This window comes from Papaver somniferum, chromosome 10, assembly GCF_003573695.1.
Source record: "Papaver somniferum cultivar HN1 chromosome 10, ASM357369v1, whole genome shotgun sequence".
Lineage (NCBI taxonomy): Eukaryota > Viridiplantae > Streptophyta > Magnoliopsida > Ranunculales > Papaveraceae > Papaver > Papaver somniferum.
In genome coordinates, this window is record NC_039367.1 from 42,393,523 (window position 1) to 42,414,976 (window position 21,454).

A 21,454-nucleotide genomic window follows, 5' to 3' on the forward strand; every position below is an offset into this window, starting at 1 on the left:
CACCTTTGCACAAATATTATAAATCTGCAAGTCATATATAATATCATGTGATACACCATTTCACTTAACTTAAGTTTTTCATGCCTAGAAGTGCACTTCGGTTAAGTCATATATAATATCATGTTGAACCCTTACACAAAAAATATAAACCCCGTTTACTATTGATAATTATTGTTGGCAAGTATTTAATTTGCACACCCATTTAGTTAGACACTATCATTAGTCATTCTTCTAAATACAATACATATACAAAGGCTTTACAACACACCTCTTAGTTTTAGTTAAACAACACCTTTTTCTCATGTCCACAACTTCTGGCATATCGAAGTCTACAAATATTTTTGTGGCCTTCGTAGAAGATAAAAAAATCCAACATAATACATTCAACAAAATTATCAATTTAATAAATTTATGAACAAATTATCGTTATAATTTTAAAAAAAATGATAATTAGTCACACCTTACTATTAAAGCTCCACCTCTGTTGAGGTTACTATAAGATTTACTTGTTTTCATTTTATTTTTTTTCATATTTTTGCTATAATTTTATTTTAGCATCTCCACAAAGTATAATTCTGGTATAGTAATCATATTCATGTTGTATTAAAATATCTCTTTTCGTTGTTCCTTAATTAGATATTTGGAACTTGGGTTCGGGTTCTAATATGCCAACCAATATACACTCATACATAGTATTGTAGTTTGCGTTAATAAATGAGAGAATCCAGTTAGAGACAAAACAAAAATAAAATACAAAGATTTTTTTTTTTGATAAGTTATCCTTGGAATTTAGGACCTGACAAACTCTTTGCTAAGTTCTTCAAGCTAAGTTCGAATAAGATTATGGATCGGAATATCCAGAATTTTTGGAACATGTCTTCATTTATCATGGAAAGTGGAGTATCATGGTTATATCTCCCCATGATGTTTTGTTACATCCAACTTTCTTACTAATAGCCTAGCACATATTTTTAAAGTTTTTTCCTTCTTTATAGTTAACAATAATATGATTGCAACCCTAATTTAACTTTTTATCTTATAACTTGGATATTCTTTAAATTTTAATTTATTTTGACTTTACTAATAATTATCCAAATCAATTATTTTGAAGCTTCATTTAGACATCTGAATTCCTTGCTTAAATGTATAATGTAATCAACACAAATTCCTTGCTTAAATGTATAATGTAATCAACAGATGAAGCGGGAGACATCATGTTATAGCATATTTTGTTCACACTTTAAGTGGTATGTGTCACGGTGACTCTTTCTTTAATTAACCTTGCTCTTCTATGTTTTGATCCGAAGACTCTAATTAAAATTATTTATTTTGGTTCTTCATTCTATCGCGCTTGCTTCTATAACTGCGTGAGCTCTTTAGGTGTCAATGTTGGGTGTTAAAAAATTGTGTTTCAGCCTAACTCGCATATTTCCCCAAGAAAATGGTAAAAACAAAATTGAAAAAATAAAATTAATGTTTTAGATGTTTGAATTTAAATTATACAACTTCTATGTATATATGACTATAGTGTGAAAACTCCCGAAGCAATAATTTATATAAAACATTACGTATTAAAAATATATATATAAAAGGTTATTTTACTTAATCTCTATGCAAATTAATATAGTTACTGATTCATGGCACTGCACAACCTTCTTATTAGATTTGGATGGTGTTAGTGGCCGATGATGTTGCATTTCCAAATTATTTAACATCATCAATATACAATGCTGGAGAATCATACCTAGCACTGTAGCAGCATTTCGTTAATTCTTGACCAATGGGTGTCTGCTAACCTTTTATAGACTATCAAAGTTAAATATAACATCTAATTCATTATCGAGCCGATAACGAAACTCCTATAGCCTGATAGCATCTTGATGATTTTATAATTCAAAGATGCATATAATGCCTAAAAGTTTCAGCAATCCCACAATTATTATTCCTCATTTTGGTAGTAAACTTGATTAATTAGTTTGGATTTGCATTTTGTTCCCCTCCTATATGTGAATCAACTTAAATGAGTTTGGAGACTTTCGCATTATCACCAAATATACCGCAAGAAAAGAAGCATAATATCGGTGATTGGACCTGACGTGAATCGAACACGTAACATTCTGACTTGAAGTCAGATGCACCACCATTGCGCCACAGTTCCATAGTTTAAAGAAATTAAAGAACCTTGCAGCATTTCATAAGCAAGGGAGGTAGAGATAGGATTTATAAGGCGCCATATCCCTTGTCGGAGCTCAACCCATCCAGTTTCATCAGACGTGTAAATTCCATAGCAAGTAAGAGAGTCGCCTGCCATAACATCCAGAACACAAATGACTGAACTACGAATACATATAGTAGACTACAAAAAGATATCAATATATATTCTCTAACATCAAGATGAAGTACAAATATCATTTGCAACATTCATTGCTCGGATTAGTATAAAAGTAACACCAACTGTTTAGGAACAATATAAATTCCAAGGACAATATAATCATGCTAAAAGGCTGGCGTTAATGCTTGTAGCAATATAGTCCATGCATTTCTTTTTTCACTTCTTACTACGGAAGAAACAATTTTCAAAATTACCTGCACTTGGGACACAATGACACATAAAATAAGCCGGCAACATCTATGGTCAAAAGAAGTCCATGCAAAGCCCAAATCTGTAAACTCCCAATTCGGGCTTTTATTGCAAGTGAGGAGAACAGTGCACCACTACCTGTACATGGAGAGAAAGAAAGAGAATCAATTTTCAGTATACCGAGCACTGTAAGTTACGGAAAATGAAGCAAAGTCAAGTACATGTTGCTTTATAATTAAATTTTCTTCTTGATTTAATACCTGAAATCCTTGTTTATTGATTACAATGGAATAATAATCTATGGGTTAATATTAATAAAATTTTAACAATAATCTTGTTGTCTCTGCGGCAACAATTGTAATCTGAGAAAGATAAAGAAGTTACTTGGATACTGGGGAAACAAAATTGCACAAATATAATCAATGACGAACAATAAGAGCAAAAGATAAATACATCTGTTCCCCTACAGACTTAAGTTAAATGTTTGAGCACCTATTAAGGTCATTGTTATCTAAATACATATTCAAACCTAAAAGACACTATTTCACTCAAAGTGAAACTCCAAAGAACAACCAAAGTAATTAAGTTAAATAACCAAAACCGACGTCAATTAACCAAGGATGAATTCTAGATAATCACTAAAAGAGTAGTCAAAGAAGATATAGCAGTAGAAAGCTGTACCCCTTTCAAGCAATGGTGCTGGTAGATAGTTTTAAAAGAAGCAAAGCCAACTGCAAGATGTCTAAACAGCTTTTGTTTTTTAAGCAACTCTTCAACTCATTATCCTACAGAAATTAACGTTATCTGAATGTGTAATCCAACTGGGAAAAAAAAATCTAGTATGCAGAGTTTTATTATTTCTTCCACGTGAGGCAGAAACATTAACCATGGACGAATTCTAGATAATCAAACAAAATAGGTAGTCAGAGAAGAGATAGAAGCATCAAGAAAAATACTGAAACACCGCATGTGTACCATTTCATAACTGACTGTGGGACAGTGAAATAATTATAGACAGAAAAGGGAGAGAAGTAAGACCTAAATGAAGGGGACTATTGATTGCATGTTCTGCTTGTATTCATTAAGGGTAATGTGTTGAAAATCAACCCCAACTGAGTTTAATAAGCAGCCGTGAGCTTCAAACTCATGTGGATGCCTGTAGTTCCTCGAGTATTCCTAAAATAAATCAGACAACGACTGAGTTTAATTAGGGAGCTAAAGTAAACCGCTCGACTTGTATTCATTAAGGGTAACGTGTTGAAAATCAACCCCCCAACTGAGTTTAATAAGCAGCTGTGAGCTTCAAACTCATGTAGATGCTTGTAGTTCCTCGAGTATTCCTAAAATAAATCAGACAACAACTGAGTTTTAATTAAGGAGCTCAAGTAAAACGTTCTTCTTGTATTCATTAAGAGTAACGTGTGGAAAATCAACCCCATAAATTATCTTCCTTCTCTCTTTCGGGCATTTATCACTTGCCCTGACCACACGCATTCAAAATGACACCGAAAATACTAAATAAAAATTTTAAAAAAGAAGGATCCCCAGCATGCTCACTGTGGTAGTCTTGCAAGGATTTACAAATCGGTGTAAAAGCAAGCAGCAACCTTCCGTATACAACATAAACAACACAAATAAAGCACGGGTCACAGAAGGCTCCTCACAACATCTCTTTCATATAAAAAAATTAAGCCACCATCCCCTTCAAATTAAACATGATGAAGAATACAATGATATATCTTCAGTTGAACATTATACCTATTTAGAAATGCTTTAGATGTATAAAAGAACTTATACATGGATAACCTAAGGTATACGTATCAGGTGCTGGCTAAAAACATATAAAAGTATCAATTATAATTTCATACCCGATCTTCAGAAAGATAACTTACATGCAAGGATCTTATTGCTGGTTCAACACTGAATATAACCCTTCCATAGGATCTTGAAGGAGAATCTTAGCATTATAAAGGCTCCATGGCCTGTTGAACTCAACCTTAATCTGCAAGAAAATATAGGCTCATTAGATAGCAAGCTCATAAAATTTTCTGCAAACAAAATAACACGTGGTTCCTGGAAAACAGGGTCTCCAAAATCTGCAACAATTCAAGGTCTCGACATGTGTTGCGTCGGTCATTCTACAAAAATATACATATGGCGAGGATTAGATGAGTTACGTCAGGAACTGTTCCACCACTTTAGGAGTTGTAATGGTTTCATGATAATCAAATCCTAGATAAATTAGAACTTAGAATATTCACCAACTATAACTGACAGAAGTTGATGAAAGTTTACAGGAACATTGCCAGATTTAGTTCCGTCCAGCCACTTTTTATAATACACATTTTATTTTATAAATTCCCAGTTTTTAGGTGAAGTGTATGCACTAAACATTTAGTATTTAATTTTGAAAAGAGAAGAAAGTGTTATTTCGCTCAACAAATTTAAAGTTTAAACAGAAGATCCAAAACCTAACATAGTTCACAACACACAGCAGGGTCAGATTTGACAACCCACGGTATAGGAATTAACGAAAGAGGTTATTGATGAATTTACCTTGCGATCGCTGCACCTACTAAACTTGTCCCTATTTTGGGAAGAGATAAGTTGAAGCAGTCAGTAAAAATTGCTTTGGACCTCGAGAGGTGTGGTGGATGCAAGAGACAACTCACGGTGTAAAGAAGCTGCAATGAATAGCAGCTTCCACACATTTTCAAAGACAACAAAGAGCCGCCTCAGGCCAACAAAAATTGTTTCTTCCTTATTAGGGATGTGAGTTCCTGCAATACAAATAATTAGATGCTACATAATTGTCGAAAGCTAGCCGAAATTAAAAAATGTGTATGAAGAATACAATGATATAGCTCCAGTTGAACATTATAGCTGTTTAGAAATGCTTGAGATGTACAAAAGAAGTTACATATGGCTAACCTGAGGTATACGTATCAGGTGCTGGCTAAAAACGTATAAAAGTATCAATTATAATTTCATTACACCATTTCGGTGAGTACTCTCTTTTCATGATCAAGTCACTCTTAATGATCTTTGAGCTTTGAGTAAAACAAATCAGAAAGATAACTTACACGCAAGGATCTTATTGCTTGTTCAACAAAGACATGCTGAGGCACTCACCTAGGCGGAAAATACTAAAGAAAGAGCTACGTGATATGAATCTGCTCAAAATGGAATCTTATAGTTGGTCCAATTTATATCACTGACTAACGGTGGTGCATCAAAAGCATTTAGAACATAAGACAATCAAGAGAATGCATGAACATAGATAAGCAAATGATCAAAACAATGGATCCCGGAGTTACAAAGTTATGGCTCTAAAGAATGATCATTTGTACCAAATAAGGTCTAAAACTAAGGATTTTGCCAACAAAAGCTTACATGTCACATTTCTCCTAGAGCAATCTGACATCTAAGAGTTCTTAGACCCGAACTTGTCGACACCAACACCTTAATTCTTCTTTCAAATCTTGAATAAACTCGTGTTTTTTAATGGAACATTCATACAAACTTGTGGAATCTTTCATACAAATTTTGTTAAATCGACTATCAGCTAATGCAGTGCTCCTTAGATGAACAATTTTTCCACCTACATTTCCTGAAAACATAAAGCGTATATAAAGGATGCTTAAATATCAAAAATAAAAACAGATAAGCAAGAATCCAAGGCTTCTGCGCAACAGGGGAGAAGACCCGTAGTAGCAGTAATAGAAAAATAGAAAAATAGGCGTAATGTGAAGCGGATAATTTGTTAGTGCTTAGGTAGAGAGAGCATAGGGAGACTTACGCAATTCTTTCCTGACCACCACCTTGAGACCCAGTATTGTAGAACATTGCAGTAGGTTTGGCATCCAAAGATTGTGTTCTCCATAGAACCCCTTTGCATCGAGCTTCCATAATTCTGAATCCGGTAAGGAACACAAAGATAAGCAGCTCATCATCAAAAACATCATTAGGAGTGGCAACAATATTAGCAATAACAGCAGAAAACTAATAAGGGAGAAAATAATCTTAAAATTGATCAATATCAATTGGAAATCAATGTAGACAGCAGAAAAACAGGGATCCGGAGGGTGACTATGGAGGTAGCCGGATTTTAGATTTAGCCATGACTAATTATGAAAAAAAAAAAAGGAGTTAGCGATGTGGCACTATGACCATGGAGATGCGTGTAACATAAATTCTTCCATAAGACGTTACCCCCTTACGCTAGAACATGTATTTATGAGGGCCTCAACATAGTCAAGTATTTGTGACGTGATATTACATGGCACCAGTTCTATAGATGATTGGTAATGCATTCATAGTATACCTGCCCACATTTAAAAAAATGAGCGACCATATTAAGTAAGCCTGACATCAAAATCATATCAGGTAGTTACATGGCACGCAAATTTGCACTAACTTACATATTCTATACCTAAAGTTCACCAAATAAGGGATCACCAACAGATTCAATGACTTGCATCAATAACCTAAAAGAACTTCTCAATATATACTTCAAATACTATTCATAGACCTGCAGAATCTAATCTACTCCCACAATGATCAGAAAACTGACACTATATAAGAGGCCTCTACTCCGCAAATATGACTAATATGGAAAAGTCAGCAGTTACCCAACGAAAATATTATCCCCAACTTCTTCAGCGAAACTATAATCTACTGGAAGAGAAAAAGACGTAAAAATGGTGCAAACAATCCTAAAAACTTGTTTTGGGTATAATTTTGTACACACAAACAATCAAATTAAGCCAAACCAAATGGTTCTTAGCTATTAGCTCTCAATCAGGATAAATTTTAATGTACAATCAAATATGTGGCATCACTAAGTCAACAGAAGCCAACTTCTCAATAAAAACCCAATTACACCAAATTAAAACCCAATGTGATATTGAAAAGAATTACAGATCTAAAAATCTAGGGTTTCCACATGTTTACCTTGTTTTTCCATTCCTCTGCATCGTCTTTGTAATTATACTTTGCCTCCTAAATCAATGTTATAAATTTCGACTAATTTCCTGCAAACATCAACCACGTAAAGCAAACATAAATCAATCCAAAAGAGAAAAAAAAATAAAGATTTAAAAATTCTAGGGTTCCAAAATGATTTAAAAATAAATCCTGAATTTCCATAAGAAGCATCTTACTGGCGTAGCTTGTACAGTAAAAAAAAAAGGATCTGGACTACTTTGGTTTATGTAAACCGCGATACATGTCTCAAATCATAAACAAATAGAAGCGGAAGCTTTCTAATCACGTATATCAAACCACACTTATGAAAATCTGTCAAAAATAAGAAATCAACAGCTTACTTAGCTGTATTGCAAAATGTTAAAATAAATAAGCAGATCAATTGCCAATACAAACATCCTCAGCAAAGACAATACAAAGGTAGTTAAGAGTTTGAGAAATGAAGATAGCGGTTAGTGCGTAGCTACACACGGGTGTTTCTAGAAGGGTGCTCCGAATTTTTCGATGTTGTATTTATCTTCGTTGTTGTTTCTACTTCCTCTCTATCTTCACCTAGCTAGCAAAACGTAATACGTGGCTTTTGATCCACCGGTCACATAGAATACACACCATTCACTCCAAAAACCATATTTAGCAAAAGATAAAAAAACAAAGGCATAGAAATAATTCTAACGATATTATATTGAATCAACAGCAACACAATCACAAAGATTATATCGCAGCCAAAATCCGACATTGATGCCCTTAGTATGGGATAACTCTTTTCAGTTTCAGTCCCTTCCCATTTTCATCCCCAACTTCCTTAACATTTATGTACATTTCTATTTTTTCTTTTTTGCTGAATACAGTTGATGGGTGTAAATGGGATTTTTCATCAAAGAATATTACTTCAGCTGTGCAGAACATAAAAACTTGGTCACCCCAAAATTTTCTTATTCAAACAGATTTCATTGGTTCGATGAAGTAGAACCATAATTTTGGATTACTACCATGCCTCCCAAAGTAATATCTCCCATCCTAAAGGTCAAAAAGTAGATTCAAGGAACATGTCAAGCCATATACTGAAAATCTTCATCAAGTTATTGTAGTTATACAGCAAGACTGACATCACAATTGAATATTGAAAGTTTCTTTAAAACTTTGTCTAGACTTGCTTGATAGGAATGTCTTGTTTTACTCAAAGAGAATTTCTACAAATAAGACGTGCATTACGTAATAAAATATTACACATATTACCTTCCAGTTTGTTGCGAATAACAACTCAAAACTATGAAAACCATAGTTCTATGGTCTACTGGGAAAATACCTTGAATACCCAATCTAGTAGTACACTGAGAATCAGGATATCCAGATGCTAATAAATAGTTACTTTGTTGCCATTTAATCATAATGCAGAATTTATAGGTTCCAAATTACTCTACCATATATTCATCCATTAACAGGATCTGACGGCAGCAAGCTCATCATGAGAAGAGGTCCACATTGATCTACAGAAACCCAGAGTTCCCTAGGTATTCTGACTGTATCTTCATGCTGGCATACTGAGACAAATTTAATTAGCGAGATATATCTGGATAACACGTATAGTTAGTTAAGTTTACGAAAAAAATCAAGTAGACTGGTTATATCTGAGACACCCTTCTATTTTAACACAATAGTCAGAACCTCAATAACTGAGGGGACTTTAAAACTTGAAAAGGGTATAAAGGACGGGTAGTCTAATTAAAGTGCAACCTCAAAACAGTTCTTCTCTGAGCTGAGTATGCTATTACTGCTAGGATTTACCAATTGGTGTAAAAGCAAGCAACAAGCACATGAATACAGTCTAAACAACACAAATAAAGAACAAATCGCAAAATGTTCCTCGTAACATCTCTATCATATACAACGATTACGCCACCATCCTTTCAAATGTACACATGTTAAAGAGTACAATATATCTCCTGTTGAACATTATAGATTTTAGGTTTTCTTGAAATGTACAAAAGAACATATTCATGGATAACCTAAGGCAAAGACCATTACTTTTTTGTAACGGTAGCTACTGGCCATACACTTCAATTCAGCGGTCCACGGTGCTCAACTTACTGAATATAATTATCTTCTGTAATGGTTATGCAGTGTAAGGCTCACTTTGTGATGAAGATACTAATGAGCTGTGTCAACTCACTCGGTTGTCCGTTCTACATATATAATTGTGGACCATTCAACTGGACAAAGTAATACAGCTTAGAGGTACATAAGCATCAGGCACCGGATGTAACTCTGAGACTTCAGGCATCTTCACAGAACGCCCTCTTTTACAGATACATCCTAGTAACACAATCTAAATAGAAAACCTGCACCCTAAAGAAAACAGAATATACCCCTGCATCACATTCTTTTTTGGTCAATCGAACCAACGCCTCCTGTACATTTTCCGCTAGTATGGGCTTTCTTCCAAACTCTAACGGTTTGAAGAATTTCAGTAAGCAAAGATTCTTACCCCGCATATTTATACATATGGATTTATGGTGGCGCATCAGGATCAATTTAGCCTGTCCCTCTTTGAGATCCAATTCTTGAAGATTACTACTTTCTACATATTGGAATATTAACATACACCATGCAAGGCTTGCATCTCTCTAATTTACAATGTTTTATGGCAGTCTAGATAGAGAATCCGCATCCCCATTGGCCACCTAACAATCATAACTGCTACTTCCCAGCGATCCCCATCTTTAATAATTACTAAAATAATAGTTTAAGTGACTCTCAAGTAAGATTCAATATGAGATTAGTACCTGAAATCCCTTGTGCAATTGCCACATGAGCAAACGTCATTTTTCCGTTCACATCACCATTGAGTAATAGTTAGGAACCTAATAATCAAAATCCCACTTCATAAGCGACTATTAAAACAACCGATGAACTTAGAAAATTTAAACTGAACGAAATAAATGACACACCAACTTGCAATCCTTATCAATTACCTGCATTCGCTCATCAAAATGAAAATCTCATTGTGTGTCTACCTGCAACAATATTGTAGTTAGTGTTCTATAAGGAAAATTGAATATTTCTAAAGAAAACGCTTAAGGAAAGTTGTAAGCTAATAGTCTTCCAGAATGAAACTAAATTACTTTCCCTGAAACAAAACGGAACCATGAAACACAGATTAAATATAGACAAAACCAAGTTACTGTAGTCAATTCTACACGCCTTTACAATCAAATCTTCTAAAGCTAGAGAAATGATGCCTTACTTTCTACTAAGTTAAAGAATCACAAAACTACATGAAGAGTCATCAAATTTGTAACTTACCACTGTTCTCATAGTTAATTTGTAACTTTCTATTAGCCTCTGAAGACCTGCAATAGTGTAAAATTCAAGACTTCGTTTTCAAAAATAAAATAAAATTGCATTAGGACCATGAGCTCTAGCCAAATGGTCTTTGGATATTCGAACTTACCTAAATTTGTCGGTGCGGAAGAAAATCTTGAGCACAACTGATGATGCAGGGGCATAAGAAACCCATCAACAACATAAGGAAAAAAATTAGTCCGAAACTTTAGTAAGGACACAAGAGGCAATCATGTCTGGAGGACAAAGTATAAGGGTGGTGATACCTTCTGGATGAACATAATCAATCAATGAATAAATAGAGGAGTGGTGCGGTTAATTTCACATTTACACCATCCTTAGAACTGAAGAACCATGTTTGTATCCTTGTACCATCTTACTGGAGTAGTTCTGCATAAGCCTACGTGTATGAGATACACATTAAAACAACGGAATCAGAATCTTTTTCCTAGACAGTATATTACTAACTCGAGACTATCCACATTCACAATTCTATAGTATTAGGTATATTACAACATTCATAAACAGGCTTGACAGCAAGTCCAAGGAAGACTTGAGCTTTAAGCTTATTAGGACTTTCCAAAGCAATTAGGTCAGCACCACAGTGTACGTAGAATAAGGGAATATTGCCAGCTTTAATTATAATTATATAACAAACTAAAATTTTAATAAACACAATTTCCTAAAAGACTTGAGCTTTAAGCTTATTAGGAATTGTCAAAGGAATCAGATGAGCATCATAAGATATGTAGAATGAGATAAAACGCTAGAATTGTCCTCTCCAAATTGATCAACAAAATCGTGAAAATCACATAATTAAAATTAAGAATACGATTAAATAATAAAAATTAATTTACATCATCTATCTAAAATTATTGGTGAGACATTAAACAAATAAGAAAAAGATAATACCTGAATCTGATTTTGTTAAAAATTAGAGTTGAAGTTGAATAAGTAAATTTCCATTAACAGGAAGAACCGACCATGTTTTAGGTTTAGTGTAGTTCCTGTTTAATGGATTCCATTCTATGAATTAATTAGCAATACAGTTCGATGGAGTCGTTGTTTCAAACATTCTCCTTGATGGTATTGGGGTAGGGCGTGAAGCATCCGGAGGATGCGGCGGAGCTTCTTCTCCCCCTTCTTTGAGTTGATTCTAGTTCTCTCTCTAGATGGGTTCCTCATGCTTCGATTTCTTCTTCCTCCTTTTGTTGCAGAAATTAAACCTAAGGAGAAAGACAATAAACGTGAAGATTGAAATCAATTAATCTAAGAGAAAACTGTATTCTAGAGACGAAATAGGAGAGAGAATGTGTTTTGTATGAATCTTTGTACGACACAAACAATAACCCTCCCATATTTCGTTCACCCATATTCCCGCGCCGTAACATAGCCTATCATTCCTGGCCGTCGAAGTCAAAACTCCATCCGGATAATTCCGGCCGCCGGATCATGGTCCCCGTTGAATCCTGACCATCTAATGACTCTCAAATCAAATCTAAGAGTCAAACACCACCATTTTTTAGAAGGCCATTATAAGGGCTTCACATTTCAACAGAGGGGTTTCACTTGGAATCCTAATGACTAAAAAATTGGCTATGCGAAATCTTGATACAATAGCCAAATGTCTAAATTATCCTTTATCTAAAATAAAATCCTAAAAACTAAAATCAAAACGTAATTTTGACTCAAAAATCCGCACTTCTTCTTCTAAACTTCATCTCCTTCGTCAACAGCAAATCCTTCTTCTAAACTTCATCCCTTCTTCCAAGAATTCCTAACCGTAATTAAAAAGAAAAAAAAAAAAAACACTTACAGGGTGTTAGTCCTCAAGGGAGTTGGGGGAGTTGGGTGTAGTTGTGTTTTTTCCCGTTAGTCGTGAGGGAGTTCGAGGGAGTCTCTTAAAATCCCCGTTAGTCGTGGGAGAGTTTAGAAGAGTCTCCCCAACTCCCTAGAAAACCCTGTTAGTCGTGGGGGAGTTTGAAAGAAACTCTTAAACTCCCTGTTAGTGGTAAAAATTAGAATGATAGGGAGTTTGTTTTTTTTTTTTTGAGTTCTGGGGAGTTCTAGGGAGTTTATAGTGTATTTTTGCCTCACTCCAAATCTCTCAAAAAAGTAGAGATTTTGGAAGAGTCTCTCAAACTCCCTACACTCAACATACCAAACTCTCTCAAACTCCCAATACTCTCTTACACTCCCTCAAAATCCCCAAGATTCAAAATACATTAAACTCCCTCCAACTCACTCGTGGACTAACCCCTGTTAGTATATTGTTACTGTTAGGTTTGTCACCGTAAATATATTTATGATTGGATTCGAGTCACATACAACTTAACCGTAAAAAATCCTAGGTTACACTTTTTTTCCAAAAATTTACGAATGAATTTACGGTTGGGTATGGTTGGGTTTGATTTTATGTAAACCAACCGATTATTTTGCTACGGTTTGGTTCTATTGGTTTTTAACCAACCGTAAAATGTCTCGTGCATAGTTTCCTTTATTAGTTGATATATATATATGATAACTAAATATTGATCAACAAAGAGATTTGCTGAGATATTTTAGGAAGAACTTACTCATTTTCAGTCACGCGGGGCCAGGAAGGATGTTTTATTTTACCTAAATAAACTAAACTAAACACGTTAATCACATTGAGTATTTGATCCCACTTTGTAATCTTAACGTTAGAAAGAAACCGATCATCATTAAGTATAAATATACTTATACTTTCGGGATATGTATTGAAACTATACTTGCCGGATTTGTGGGAGTAAAATTCTCAAATACAGAGAGAAATATTTAGGGTTGGTAAATATAATAAATAAATCTGGCCGTAAGAAAATTTACGGTTTTTTTTTTTTTGTTTCCTAATCGTAACTGGTTTTTCTCAATTTTGGTTTTCCTAATTTTACTCAGTTACGGTTAGGAGTTCATCCCTTTCTAAACCGTAAGTTTGTCTAAAAAGCTAAAGTATCCTGTTTTTTGACGTGTTTTAACTAACTTGGTTTCTCCTTATTAGATTCACCTAAAAGTGAATCAAAATCTAAGGTTTTAAAAAAAAAAAAACTCTTTTTTTTTTTTTTGCCTTTCTTTAATCATTAGATAATTAAATAAAATTAACATTAACTAAATAAGGGTTGTTTAGTCATTATAAAATTATTTTAGATAAGGGATTTTGAATATTACTTATGGGTGACCCGTTTTTGTCCTATTAGGTGACGCCCCTCTATTGGAATGTGATGTCCCAATAATAGCCTTCTTTTTTTATTACAGTGACTAGGTATCACCGTGGCCTTACGGCCCCGGCTCAACCTCCCATGTTAGTATCAGTTTACATAATTTATTTTTTTCTCATTCCATGGTATACTCATAATTTTATTACATTAGTAAACACCTAATAATATCAATACCAATCGAATCAGTCTGCATTTAGGCACTTATTTCCAGCAAAAAAAAATAATCAATCACTTGATTTAATTTCATCAATACTCCAATAATTGTTACCATTGCTGGAACGTTTGTAATCGAGTTTCGAGGTTAGTGGTCCGTTTATAATTAACCAAGACATGTTCCGACAATTGCATATTTTTTTACCTAACAGACCATTATCCCTTACAACAGGTGCGCTTGCATTGGCGACTACCAGTGCCTCTAAGAGTATTGATCAATCTGGAGGTATGAGTCAATGAATTCAAGAAGAAGTAAGTGCCTAGAACAAAAAGTAGTACCATCTTTTTTTGACTGCTAAACCACGATATAAATTTACACATGTTCAAATCTGGGGACAACTGAGTCACAATGACCTGCGCGCCACAACCGGATGATCCCAGTGAAAATAGGAAGACTATTCAGGAAGCAACTTAGTTTAGTTTAGAATGTAATGATGATAACGATGAGAGAGCAACAAATGAGATGTCTTTTTTCTCTACCAAACATATTTCAATATATTTAGAGAATGATACAGAACAGAAGTGCTCAAATTGGGTCAACTCCATGAAAAGATTAAATTGATGATAACTTACTTTGAAAGTACAATATGATAGTCTTTTACTTAACAAAAGACATGTAATAGAGCGTAGGAGCTACAACAACGTGATACTAAAGCATCAATTTGGTGAAAAATAATGGTATAAGCCTGCTCAATTTGGTAAACAATATTTTTTAGCAGATAAGATTTTAATACGTTGTTACTTTTTTTTCTAATCATTTTCTAATCATCTGATTTAGTATATGTAACCAATTTGATTGCTTACAAATTTTCCGAGCAGTTGCACGTTGATAAATTCTCTTGAACAACTGTATCAAGTTTCTAATGTTTAATGAAACTTATAGAATTCATTCGCGTATCTACTAATAGCAATAACAATGTAACACAATGTACATGTTTGGATTACATGATCATAAGAATCCATAAAATCGTTCATTAACTAACACAGAAAAATGAGATGTTCATCCCCACTTTCAGTTGTCATATTTTTACTAAACCGGTAACTACACACATTCACAAAATCACCAAAAACATAATCTATATCACCATTTTCATCCACCCCCATCGATCAACGACATCATGAGAAACATAATCAACAATATGATCTGGTTCTCTCTTCCTTAGATCAAAAAGATAAAATTGAATCTAGTGAAAGCAAGTACACTATTTAGATTAAAATAAAAATTCAACTCACGAAAGGTAAAAGTCATATAGTCCTAATTTTATTCCGCGCACTTACTTTTTCTTGAATTTATTGACTTCTGGTATATCCAAATTGATTAATACTCTATAGGCAGTGGTAGTAGCTAATTCAAATGCATCTGTTTCAAGGTATAGTTATCTGTTAGGTGAATAAATGTTAATGTCAGCACTTTCTGCGGTTAATTAGTAACAGACCTCTAACCTTGAAACTCGCTTAAAAACGTTCCAGTAATAATTAAAATTATCAGAGTATTCGTATGTTCCTCTACAACACTCTTTCCTACTGATTTGCACCATTCAACCCAAACAACAACGTCACAAGATTAATCGTCAAATTATTAAGGATCTCAGTTCATAATTTAGAAATAATATACCTTTTAAATCAAAGTTACTTACTTTGTATCTTCGATGACTATCTCTCTCTTATGAACTTCGCCAGACCCTTTTTGGCCATCAAATGCAACCATAGTAATACCTGAAAAACATTTCAATCTTTTAATAGTATCTGCAAGTATCAACGTTTTATAATAACCAAATTTGTATGAGGTTTCCTATACCCAACCTAAATCAATTTTGGTATCTATTATCAGTCGATTCCCTAAACTAATACACCTAAGTGAACTTGAATTTGGTCGTGCTGTATTTTATAGTTCAAATTGGGCTAGTATTTGACTAGTGGTCATGGGCTAGTAGTTGTAATTGAGACTCCAAGACATTGAGAAAGAAAAAAAGAAACCTATTTTTTAGTGTTTCTTTTTCTTCCCGGATACAACTAAAACAATTAGATGTGGAGGTAAAACACTTATGTAGTTCAAAATTTAAAGTAATGACTATAGATTATGGCATTTTGAGAAGTGTCATTGAATTATAAGACATCATAGTTTATCCACTTTTGTACCTTTCTAGAGTTTGATTCTTTAACTGCATTCTGAAAATTTGAACGCCAAGCCTTTTATTATTCTCTCCAAAATCATCAAATCGAGTATCTTCTTTGGGACAGCTTCTGCATTAGAATGACAGATAATTAAATAGATTTTCTTCCTGAAGGTAAAAATTACACTTGAACAAATGCATATTTATCGAGACAGAGATTTACTGAGATCTATCTTAGTCTCGCAAAATTTCTACTATTTGCAGCCACACTAAATCTACAAAGTATTACATACCCCTTGTAGAATTGTAATACCAAGAAAAATTCTATTTTGGAAGAGCCGATTTTCCTCTCAAAGACAGAAAATAGGAACTGAAAAAGCACAATGGAATAACAATACACAAAATTCCGAATATAAATCAACTTGGTTGTACCTGCAACCCAATATCATGTAGTTGAGCATTGATGGTGGTTTCCTCAGCGTATTCGTGGTGAGTTCAGCAAATTTTTCTGCCAAGTACCATAACACGACATAGCTTCAACATAATAAACTTTCTTGATGCCACTGGATTCTCAAGTAATGACTGGAATCATAAAAAACAGCAGTTCTTGAAGGAACGAGAATGGCTTGTAAACCTTTACTATAAATACTCCCACATGTAAACAGAAGCAATAGACTAATCCAGTGAAATAAATATAACAACCAAACACTGCCATTGACAGAGAAAAATCAACACAATCAAATAACCCATGTGATGGGAATTATAAACAAAACCTCGACTTGATTCCTTTGCCGCTCACTTAGAGAGCCCACTCTTGATTCTACTTTTACTTGCTCAATTTTTTGCATTGCCCTGTAAAGTGGTTAATCTAGATGCTTAGTCGAAAGCTACATTATAATTGCATTGCAGGAAACATGGGTTTAGAAGCCGAGCAAACTTTTCCTTCGTGTGGTATGTCTCTAGAAACTTAAGTTGCTCCTTCCATATATTTGTGTTCAGGTCAAGTACTCCAATATCAACTATTATAACAAAGATTGAATCTGTAAGGTTTTGGATGCACACTCCAGTTCTCAGGGTTTCACTTATTGAATTATCTACACTGCACCCATGAGTATCATTGCTTTGAAAAACTTCACATAGAATTTGAATTAGCTTGTTCTATTCAGATGCTTCTCATGTACCGAGATGATATATGACACCCCTCATGATCCCATAAATGTGTTGCACTACGTAATGAAGAGTTAATATTGACAACAGAAGCATATGAGGTCCTAGCCTACTCAAATAACAATGCCATCTGCGGGAGTCGAACCCACAACTACATGGTTGAGAACCATGTGCTCTTTCATTTGAGCTAAGAAAGCAAGTAAAGTGATTACATGAATGAACCATATGGTATTGTGCTAACATACTATCCAAGAGTAATTTAGAGTAAGGTTTCAAAAAGGATCAGAGGGATTCTAAAGAAAGAAACACACAACCATATTATATTAATGAAGCTGCAATTACGTCGTCATATATTTCCTCTGTTTTGATAGACTCCTACTTTACCAATCCCAGTTCAGAAGGAATCCAAGTTCAATGTTTTCATGGACACTTACAGATCACAATGATTTTTCTTGAAGCATAACATATTGTAAGTAATTGATAATCCAAAGAGATCAGTCATAGAAAGAAACTTTACTAATGGTTGACGCCGATTTTTTGTTTTAGTAAACTGTAATTTCTTATTTGTTTTTTCCTCTAATAAAAATACTTAAATTTTTGTAGATATCGTATTATTAAGCCATGAACATGACCAAGATCCAAATTAGATAACAGAGACCTAAACAGAGGATACTAAATTTTTTTTAAAAAACACTACCAACAGAAGAGAGACTTGAAAGAAAATAGCTATAGAACATGAATTGAAGAAAACAAAATTCTAGAATCATGTTCAAATGGGAAAAATATCTCATTATCCACACCCATAGAGACACGACACGAATATTCACCTGGTATAGGTAACATATGATTCCCCTTTGGCTTTGCACGTGATCTTTACATGTATAAGTTTCAAATTTGAAGGTATAGAAGAATACCTGAATAGATGTTGATTGGGCCAAGCCCATCAAAGGCCTACTCCATATACGTCTGACAGGGTCTGCATCCTTGAAAATGTTGTATCTATTGGATCCAAATTAAAATAAGCATTAGACTATCGTAACTACATGAATTGAAAAATTATAGAATACTATTTAGCACGCATACATCAATAGAAAGTTAGACCCCTAATTTAGCAGAACTTATGACGTAGCACATATTATATATCATTTGCAGATTCCAATATAAACTGAACACGATTTAAGATGGTAGGTCACGGGCTTATGGATGTTTCACATCCAACCAAGCAAAGTATATTAGCACAAAAGAAGATAATACATGTCCTACTATTGCAATGAAACCCCCAACAACAATAACTATCAAGTTTTCACTGGTTCCAATATATTTGGATCCGCTCTTTCTAAGATATAACTTCTTAAAGTAGTTGTCTCCATAGCAATACACAACAGTGAAAGATTGCAAATTGTGGGTCCCAAGCCCTTGGAACTATGGAATAACTTGTAGGAAATGCTTCACATATGACATCAAAAAGGTTCCTACAAAGATCATCCACCGCAAGTATAAACAGACTACGAAGAGTGCTGCAAGTTTTTCTCCAGTAAACTAATTCACAAAACAATGGTACTCGTGAACGTCAAGATTTAAGAATACACAAATAAAAAAATTATTTAGAAGCTTAAATGTGAGACTATGTAACCTGTTGATCAATGTCATAAGACATAAACAGTTCTAATAACGTCACCTCGTCGTGCCATTATCTAATTTGGAATTTTGATCGAGTTCCAGCTGCTAAAGCATAATTATCATTCTCAATTTCTTTTGCAGTTGAGGATTTAAGAATACACTAATAAAAAATTATTTAGAAGCTTGAATATGAGACTATGTAACCTGTTGATTAATGTCATAAGACATAAACAGTTATAATGACGTCACCTCGTCGTGCCATTATATAATTTGGAATTTTGATCTCAAATTCTAGCTGCTAAAGCATAATTCTCATTCTCAATTGCTTTTGCAGGTTTCAACTGGAAGCAAAGATGCAACAGTGAACTTAGATATTCATGTTTCCTATTATGACCAAGTTAACCTTAGAGATTCCTATTCTAGAACAGTTCATAAGTTGAACAAATTAAACAATACCCCCTCCCTACCTGAATTGCATGTACAAACTCAGAAACCCCTTCCAATTTTTTATTTTCTATTAGTCTCAGCATCCCTAATATCCGCAACAAAAACATCAGCTCCTACATCAAATCGAATAAATTGAAAGAATAATACACATGAATACCTTTATACCAAGAGATTGACTTATTACCAACACACGCGTTTCAATATTAGAATCCACGTACTTGAGATAGTTCCCTGTGATTCAACATCAATTCCTGTGATGAATAAATAAGGATTTCCATAATAGAAATCTCTAATTCCAGTGACCTTGTACAATAGATACAATCAAAATAGTGTACACCCAACTATCAGAAATAGATTTGAACTTTTGTATTAATTTGTTATGCAATGTTTAAATTCATTTGATGGTCATGCTTGCAATGGTTCCGATATTGACTATTCAGTTTATGCAAAGAGGCTTGGGGCCAAACATGTGTTGATTCTGAAGTTCTTAGATTAATTTTGAAGTGGATAATGAAAAATTACACACATACCTTTGCACAACAACGTTCCTGAAGATAGTGTACTTCACATGCATTCTGTTCGTTTTGACTTCAATCACAGAGCGGAGCGACACATTATTCCTAATAAGAGGATCAAACTATTATTTGGATCGCCTCTATCAGCGGATAAGTGAAGTTATAAAAGAAAGATAGCTTGCATCATCGATAGATCCTCTGGGAACCACCAGTGAACAATAAAAAATATCAGCAACACGCCGATATATGCCCCTTGTACAACCTGAGTAATGAATGCTTTTAATCTCTTGTTTTTCAACAGTTCCAACATGTCTACATGTGCATGCTTCTGAAAACGGGGGATTTCACACCACTCAGCATTAGTTGCTTTTACAAAAAGCATCGACGGAAGGCCTAAAAATTAGCGCTTTAAAAATACATATGCATCCAAAAATGAGGCCTTATAAACTACTACAACAACAACAGAACTTTCTAAATCTTCAAAGAAACAGTATCCACTACTAATTAATACCGAGAAACATACCCCGTTTAACTGCATAGAGAACCTGGCAACAACAACATATGCAGTTTTTCATATTTTTGAAGTCCATTGGCCGAGATAATCAATAACAATACAATATAGATGGAATGGCTTGCACATTTATAAAGCACCTGTAAATTACACACATCAGTAAAAAGCTACTCAAATCAAGCAAATTTACTACTCAAATAGGCTGTACTCAGTCTTACTAAGACCAAAACCAACGAAAGAATCGGACTAACTAACTTTCAGCATCTGAGTATCCATTGTTTCTATCTACAGCCAATTTTAGGTATTCAAATAAAATCGAGTTTCAAGAGAAAAGCAGCAAAAAAAAGACTCACATCAAGTAGAACATCACAGTAATAGCAATATCCGAAGCATCAGTAGTAATCCAATAAAAAATCACTAGTCAAAACACCAGCAAAACCTTGTTGCCAATAGGTAGTCACCAACCTAACCAAAAAACAAAACGTCTTTTGTTAATTTGTGTTACCCTGGACGGGAGGGTCATCCGGCTAATAGGTAGTCAAACCTGTTTTGTTAATATGTCAACCTAACCAAGCAAACTTGTGAGTGAATAACTGTCTTTCCCGAGGGAGAGAGAGCACCTGTTGGTAGTAAGAGAATCAGGTGTTGTAAGAAAAGAATTGCAGATTTACAGCAAGCAGTATAGATCTACTTCCTTTGCTCTGTCAACAGATAGATATCTT

At 34.2% G+C, this 21,454-nt stretch overlaps 1 long non-coding RNA gene across 7 annotated transcripts; it reads right to left on the reverse strand.

The window, feature by feature from the left end:
- Window positions 1–1,785: 1,785 nt before the first annotated feature.
- LOC113318774 lies at window positions 1,786–12,235 on the reverse strand. Of its 7 annotated transcripts, XR_003344800.1 has the most exons (17): window positions 11,822–12,235; window positions 11,176–11,309; window positions 11,019–11,055; window positions 10,871–10,917; window positions 10,540–10,581; window positions 10,351–10,428; window positions 8,989–9,108; window positions 7,535–7,614; window positions 6,381–6,494; window positions 5,975–6,191; window positions 5,138–5,361; window positions 4,474–4,583; window positions 3,851–3,921; window positions 3,620–3,757; window positions 3,263–3,366; window positions 2,587–2,719; window positions 1,786–2,304 (listed from the first exon to the last, which is right to left on the reverse strand). It is a non-coding gene; the product is annotated as an uncharacterized LOC113318774 (long non-coding RNA). The 7 variants fall into 7 exon arrangements; XR_003344804.1 differs by lacking the exon at window positions 3,263–3,366 and having other exon boundaries at window positions 11,176–11,299; XR_003344803.1 differs by lacking the exon at window positions 3,263–3,366 and having other exon boundaries at window positions 3,859–3,921.
- Between the last annotated feature and the right edge of the window lie 9,219 nt (window positions 12,236–21,454).